General features: G+C 34.4%; 1 protein-coding gene and 1 long non-coding RNA gene across 4 annotated transcripts in view; both read left to right on the plus strand.

The window, feature by feature from the left end:
* The window catches only part of LOC144980993 (peripheral plasma membrane protein CASK-like), a 463,618-nt gene that overhangs the window by 185,519 nt on the left and 269,951 nt on the right, over window positions 1-8,148 (plus strand). The gene's annotated exons all lie outside the window — the stretch shown is intronic.
* LOC144980996 (uncharacterized) lies at window positions 2,843-6,300 on the plus strand. Its single transcript, XR_013646996.1, has 3 exons — window positions 2,843-4,051; window positions 5,212-5,273; window positions 6,090-6,300. It is a non-coding gene; the product is annotated as an uncharacterized LOC144980996 (long non-coding RNA).

Here is an 8,148-nt window from a genome sequence, read left to right on the forward strand (position 1 = left end):
AAACATTACAAGTAGGTATGTTGTCTAGCATCTACTTTTATTTTCAATAAGTTTTAATGACTTAAGAGATGCTCATGATGTTCTGAAATTGAAGCCAAACTTTCGTAATTCTACGAATATTTGGTAATAGTAGACGAGTCTGTATCGTGCAATATTGAACCCAACAATGACAATAAACATAATATAGTATGTGATATGTGGTCTAGTGGTTTGACACTCGCCTTCGGACCTGAAGTTCCAGGGTTTCAGTCTCGCTCTGAGCGCGCATAGTAGGAGTTATTGGAAAAGGCTCTTTTCTCAAATTCTCTCACCGTACTCAAGTAAGTGTAAAATGAGTACCTGGCCGTTAACAGCGTTGTCTTTGTCAGGAAAGGCGTCATGTCTCGTCCTACATGTTAAGTGTTGCTGTTGCCGATGGACCCCTTGTAAAGTGGGTTGAGCATGTTCAGTGGATATTGCGCTATATAAATGCTGAAGTTATATTACAGCAACAGCGCTTTATACACAAGTTGGAGCTTTCTTGGAGTTTCTGGTACTACTGCAGCTGCTGTTGTTGTCGTTCTTTACGTCGTTATTGAAACTCCAGTATCAGTAGCACCATCATCATCATCATCATCACCCACTCACTCACTCACTTAATCAATCAATCAATCAACCAATTAATCAATCAATCAATCAATGAATGAATCAATGAATGAATGAATCAATCAATCATTCAATCAATAATCAATCAATCAATTAATCAATCAACCAATTAACCAATCAACCAATCCAGAAATGTAAATCTTTCAGAATTATTAGGATTTCCTATTTTTCACACATTTTCCAGTTTTTTCCAAACTCTTTAATATTTCTTAAAACCTCAATACCAAAAACTCTCGTGATGAGAGAGATTACTCTACATAGAGAATTTGTAGTGTGTACCCAATTTCAATTTACTGAAACACTTAGGAACACAACTGTTGTACCAGTAACGATTAATCGTGTATTTAACCATTCAACTTATTTCCACGACAGCTTCCGAATTTTTATTCGGAAGTACTAAGGATTGATAGCGGTCGAATTTCCAAATTTTCAATTCGGAACTAAATTCACGTCTGTTGTGTAAACAAGGAGGGTTATTTTTAGCTTACCGGAAGTAAAATATGGGCTGCAGAATCGAAAGTAGAAGTTGGTGGATATATATCGAGTATTCATGACTGAGCTCTGAAGTTGTTGTTACATTTCCAATTTCTTATTTCTGCTTCTGTAAGTAATTCCCGTCCCGCCCAATTCATTTCAGTCATATTGAGTCTGAAGATACATTTCCCTTAGCCTTGGGTCTTTGTGAGAAATGGCTATGGGGTCTCATTTCTGGCTGATGTAAATGTTGCTGCTCGAAGCTCGAAGATATAATAACAATGTGAAATTGAATGTAAGCTTCAATTAAATCACGAAAACAGACAAAATAGACGTTTCGGGTTTCCCCTTTATCAACAAACAGGATGAATGAAACGCTACAGATGAATGAGATATTGTGGTAGTGGCGTTGTTAACAACAGCGCATTGTTTTGTCCTGCTTGTTAAGTGTTGCTGTTTGCTTTGGGAACTTGTGAAGAGTTTTGAGCACGTTTAGTGACTTTTGGCCTTTATAAAAGCTCAATTATATATCTATCTATCTATCTATCTATATATATATATATATATATATATATATATATATATATATATATATATATATATATATATATATATATATATATATATATATATATATATATATATGTATTAATACCGGATAGGGAGACTTTTGGTACCCCTATTAGTTCATTTTACAGTACTTTACCAATAGGGAGACCAAAATCCGGTCCCCCTATTGATTTGACCTCTAGCACATTCACTTTTCTATTTTTAGTTTAAGGTTGTCAACCCAACCGTCAAGGATATATAATTGTAAATCATAGTATTGAAGTTATTTGTTAAACACCACAGTAAGAAGAGTTATGCCTAAATTTTCACGTTGGTCAATAAGGTGACCGCCTGAAAAAAGTACAATAGGGGTACCAGTGTTTTCATCGATATATTTCAATAGTGAGGCAATATATCTTTCCGAAATTTTCTCTAAAATTCTAGAGCATTATATGGATTTTTATAGTAATGAAAACCTAATATAAAATTGTGTGAAAGTTGATGAACTGAGGAATGAACAAGATATACGAATTATAATCTATTTTTAGAAACAGATTTATCGAATCTTGGTCCGGATTCTTATCTTGGTGACAAGAGACAAGCAAACATAGTAACTCTTTTTTTCGTGAAACGTATGTTTAGTCAATTTCGCGCATAAAGAGGCACTCGGCACTCACTCACTCTGCAAGTCAGTCAAGTCAGTAGTAGGTGGTTATCAGTTATCAGCTCGGCCTTTAGTTCTTAGTCAAACGCTTCATCAAACCCATTATTGAGTAGCATGTTGAAGCCATCTCGACGTCGTGAAATGGAGCATCTTCTGTCATAGCAGTAGAATCGTCAGATGCCGCATTTAAATCCTCCATTCCAGGCGTTGCTGTTGCCATATCGATCTTCGAAATGATTTGGTCTAGACGTCAAGTTGACCCGTTCTATGTCTGAAGAGATTTTAAAGTGCAATACCTAACATTATATCTTGATCTACAAAATAGTCTTTTTAAATGAACCGCTGTGTTTCTATATTTTTCAAGAACCAAGGATTATCTGATAACTACTGACTTGCAAAGAGAGTGGCCGACGGACGTCCTCTCTATAGTCGCAAGTATTTTTTCGTCACTTGCTGAGTTCCAAACTAGACGTCTATGGCATCGTGGGGTAAATTGATGCTGGAGCATCATTGAAGAGACACCGAGATAATTTAAATGGTAAGTTATTGGCCATTCTTATTACATCACAGTTGATTTAAGATTTTCAATAGGGTAGACATCACACTAGGTACTTTGGTAAAAAATTCAAATTGGATTGAGCTCAATGAAACCTATATCATTTTAAAGTGCTTTTCAACACGATTCTAATGATACCAAAATTGTGAAAATCAGATAAGCAGAAAAAAAGTTGTGTTAGTTTAAAGGCTGACAAATGGTCTTCTATTTGCCTTTGTTATTTACTGACGGACTTTGTGACCTGAAAATTGTTGCATTTCCGGTAGTAACCGCCATTTGGATTTCAAAACTGGTCTAAAATGACCGCTAAGATTTGAGTAAGGATTTTACTGGAACGAATTTCATGGATGCGGTATACAACTTTGCCCTGAATTTAATTTTATAAAAAAGTTAAGATGTTAAATAAACGTGCCAGCATGAAATTTTGATTTACCAAGTTCTAATCTTTTAATTATCCAAAGCTAAATTATACCCTATTTTATCCATAATCAAAAGTTATACTAAATTGTCATTGATTTTAAAATAAACTACACCAAACGATAGAGTAATTTCTCCTGAAGAAAATAAGACATAAATCATTAAAATCCATCCATAAACAAAAAATCTATGGAACTTTTTCTGAGACCCATCACTCAAAAGTCCAAAAAATCGGGTCACAGCCACTAGGCCATTTATCGGCTCCCTGCTGGAGGGCCAAATGGACGTTTACCAAAGTACCTAATCACACACACACCGATTGATGATTGTCACTTGTCAGTCAGTCATTTGGAAGTGGAGTCAGATAATTCGGGAACTTCTGTAGACTGTAGATTCACACTAGTGAGTAAGATCTGTCGTTTACTACTACTACTACTACTACTACCACTACTACTTTTAGTTTTAGCGCTATCCAACTCAACACTTCTCGTGTTTATTTTATTTTGGCAAAACTAGAATGGATTTTTGAAAAGAATATAAAATAATTTAAACTTAAACCTGTCTTTGCATCTTGCTTTATGCATACAGTATGCCATATTACAGCCATCACAAAATCATAGTTTAATGTTGAGAATATGCTATTTCTTTTGTAACTTCAGATCAGAGAGATTTGAGCTTTAAAAATCCTGAAAAATGTCTTGCTGTCAATCCAGACAACCCTTTTGATGTGATCTATGATGTTAATGGTAAGAATGTAATTTGATGAGGAAATGAATAACATTTAGGTACACATAGTTTGCTTTTTTTTTATTTTTTTTTGAGTCATGATGTGTAATACTATTACAGTCCACTCCGGATAATTGCAACTCGTTTAATCGCAACTTTCGGTTAATCACAATATTTCCTAAGCAATGGAAATAATTCTATATAAAAGTCACTGGTTAATTGCAACAAACTTCGGTTTTTTAAAAAGTGGTAAATTCAAGAAATCAAACAGTATATCATGATTAAATTTCATCATGGATGAAATCGTGACAGGTTGAAGAATCGAGAGTGAGCAGGATTTAATGCTACAGTAGTGTGTCACCACTCTGTTAGAGTCGAAAGAGGGCGGGGCTCTGCAGTATGGGTTTGTGACGTCATCGGTGGCCATTAAATAGAAGAGGGGTGGGGCTGGTCATAATCTTGACAACAGGTTATCAATGACAGTTATAAAGAGAGACTGAGCGATATCCTTTGTTTTAGGATTAACAACTGTGCATTGTGACCAATGAGTTTGGTGAGAGCTTATTGTCTCTCATTAAGGCTAATCTCTTTAACTCTGACAAATGTTGAATTGTTGAGAAAAAAGATTGAAACTTCTTCCAATCTGAATAAGATATCGGCTTGCTTCATAGCTGCTTTTGGTTGACAAATCTACACGGGGCTGCCATATGGTTTTTGTTTCAATCAAATTGCTCTGTATGTGGTGGACTAAGAATATTATTTACTGGTTTGAGTTGACAATAAATGTGTAAAATGTTGAAATAGTGGACAGGAAACTGAATTTCGGTTAATCCCAACATTTTCGATGATCCCAAGGTATTGCGATTATCCTAAGTGGACTGTACCTGAATCTTGAACGAAAAACTATCATATGGATATGATTATAGACAGATTGGTTTCTGGAATTATATTTCCGTCTTCCCTTGCCAACTCTGACGTTCTTGAAATTTAAAAGAAAATAGCCAGAAGGTTTCGGACTTAATTTTCTTTTTTTTCCAAAGGACAATAGTCATAAGGTAAATAATTTTAAAAAATTCCTTTTACAGCACAAGATGGCATGATTTTTTGTTTAAGAGTTTAGAGAAAAACTTGCACATGATAGTCTTCAGCTTTTTTTTTGTTGTTTTTATTTTCTATATAGACTCCAACTCAGAGCCTGAAAGTGATGCAGAACAAAGTTCCATATCACATGATTCATTTGTGGTAAGTATGTACATTAAAATAAAATCATAACATTTGTATAGCGTTTATCCACAGTTGGCACCATGCTCAAAATGCTTCACATCACCATATTTTGTGGTGGACAAAACACATTTGCCACAAAAGATGAGACCTGCAGTCTGTTAGGCGCAATACAATATTTCAGGACAAGGACAACACTGTTTTACACCAGTGAGATCTCCTAGTTTTTTGTTGTTAAAAATTTTTCTTTGCAGTGAACTTCGCCAACAATAACACTATTTTAAACCTTCCTCGTTATATTTTGAAGTGATATTCATTGATGAGCCATTCACATTTGAAGTCGTTTGTTTTTTATTTGACAAAATGTGAAAATGATGCGTTTCCAGGAAAAATTAAAATAGCTTCTGTTGGGATTATACTTTTGATCTCGCATTTTGTCCAAATTCTCTTGCATCGTAATGTTTATCAACTTTTTTTGTTAACTATATTGCAGTTGCAAGGTTAGGAAGTTCATATTGTTGCAATGACAACCGTTTATATGTCCAGAATCGTAGTGATATAAAAAATTGTTTTGTAGTTGTTGGTCCTGGTGTAGGATTTAAAGAGTTGGTTAAAAACGGTTTACTGAAACCCTGGTTGGTGTATCTATATTTATCCAAGCACAGTTGAACATATTAAATACTTAGACAATATGTCTGCCTTTCTCAACTCTTTTTTATTATACTTGCATTATTAACCAGCTAATTGTTTAGTTGGATTATTAAACAATGGCTCTTCATGTTTATTGTCAACATGAATAAATTGATTGATCTGTCATCTTTTCCACAAAATATACAGGGTCCCGATTTTGTTGCTGACTCCGAGTCTGATTCCTCTACGTACTCTGTGAGGTACCCAATGCAGAGTACATCATTGTCTCTGGAACCTAGTGCTCATTCCCCAACTCAGTCAGAGCCTCATCCACAACTATCACAGACTGAACCTCGTTGCCAGTCTGGGACCCAGGTTCAACCCGAATGCTATACACTTGCAAACCAACATGTTACGTGCAATGGTGAGTCATTTTTTTGTCATTCTTCTCCTTTGATATTTGTGGGATCAATTTTAATTTACCAATTCCTTTTAAAAGAAAACTTCCACCCCCTCCATGGTGCTGCATTTGTGTTATTGCATTTTTTTCTGTTTTGGCAGTGCTGCGTCGCAAAATACGCTACCATTTACATAACAAGCACAAATCCAAATTTGATAGGGTGGACATCTTAGAATCTGAAACCCCAATGTGTGAGTGATATCAGTGAAACCAGCCATAAAAATGTTCATGTTTATTTTATTGGGGGTTTTTTTGTCTGTAATAGACTTAAATTGCTTGTATTGTAAGTGTTAAAATGGTTTTTTTGTTACAACCCATCTATATATTAAAACTGTTTCTTTGTATTTCTATGATGCTTAAGGCTTTTTTTCACAGACCAGCTGGAAACTTAACGAGAATCAGAGTAGATAACATTTTTATTAATCTTGCAACCTAAACAGTATATGATGATTGGGAGCATTTAAAGAAAAGCACATTTTCTTTTTAATTTGTCGGTACTAAAATTATACTTTGATAATGTCTGCTGTGCTACAAACCCTTTTGACTTCCAGGTTCAATATTTTTCTTTATTCTAAAATTCTTGGGTTTCCTTTCAATGACAACTGAGATCATTAAAATTCAGCTCACAACATGATGTGTGTAGATTTGATGAAAACATATGTTCGAGTTGAGAAGCAGTGTTCACGAACTTGCTGATCGTTTTTACTAGCATTTATTTTCCTAACTTACCTGTGTCAATTAACAAAGGCAAGACTCAAATATTTTCTATCTGAACAGTGTGTTTGTTATTGAAATATTTCCGGCATATACATGTCATATTTCATTCCCACAAAATATAAATCAGGATTAAGTTGTCTGGGCATCAGCATCGTTCAGGCAGTTGGGGGGAAGTCTTTAAGGAATTAATGAAGCCAATGCTCAACCGGTCTGGAGGACGTTTGATTGATGTCGGCTGTTTGTTCTGCCAGCCGGTGATGTTTTCTCACTCAATGACAAAGAAAGTCATTGTTATGACTATGAACTATAGTCTATTATTACTTTTGTTACTATATTAATTGTTACTTATTGCCGCTACTGTTATTATTATTATTATTATTATTATTATTATTATTATTATTATTATTATTATTATTATTATTATTATTATTATTATTATTATTATTATTATTATTATTATTATTATTATTATTATTATTATGATATTGCCTTCATTGCATTCTATTACTATTATTGATATAATTAATTTCTGATTGTTGTAAATAATTTATGTGAATTGAATTTTGTCGATTGGCCAAGGGCCTACAATAAACTTAAATGAAATGTTAGTCTTTGGATAGGACTTGGGTCTATTCTTGATTGCTTTTCCGCCTGGGTCGAGTGAAGCATTTGGAGTAAATTTTGTTGCTCAACGTAAAAAACATGACGCTTACCATTCCGCTGATACTGATACCTCCAAGGGGTGGTTGGGGAAAAACCTAAAATTCTTTTGACATTCTGTCTGATTTTTCGCTGAAACAACAAAGGACAATCTATGTATTCAGATGAGACTTCAATGTGTTACTATTCCGATTTATGTTCATATTTTGATTATAATGAAGAGGGAACCCTGAACCCAGTGAAGTGGGTGGATTGATCTATTTATTTCTATTTCAAAACAAAAATATGGCGTCTTTTCACTGGATTTGTTATGTGGCAGAGGTCTCCACAAATCTAACATACCTCTTCCAAAGGAATAGATGGTAGAAAAGTATATAACAAGAAGGAATTATGACAGTTACTTGTCCAGGCCTTAAATATTTGGAATTC

Source organism: Berghia stephanieae, chromosome 10 (assembly GCF_034508935.2).
Source record: "Berghia stephanieae isolate SIO BIC M18660-M18661 chromosome 10, UCSD_Bste_1.3, whole genome shotgun sequence".
Taxonomy (NCBI): domain Eukaryota; kingdom Metazoa; phylum Mollusca; class Gastropoda; order Nudibranchia; family Aeolidiidae; genus Berghia; species Berghia stephanieae.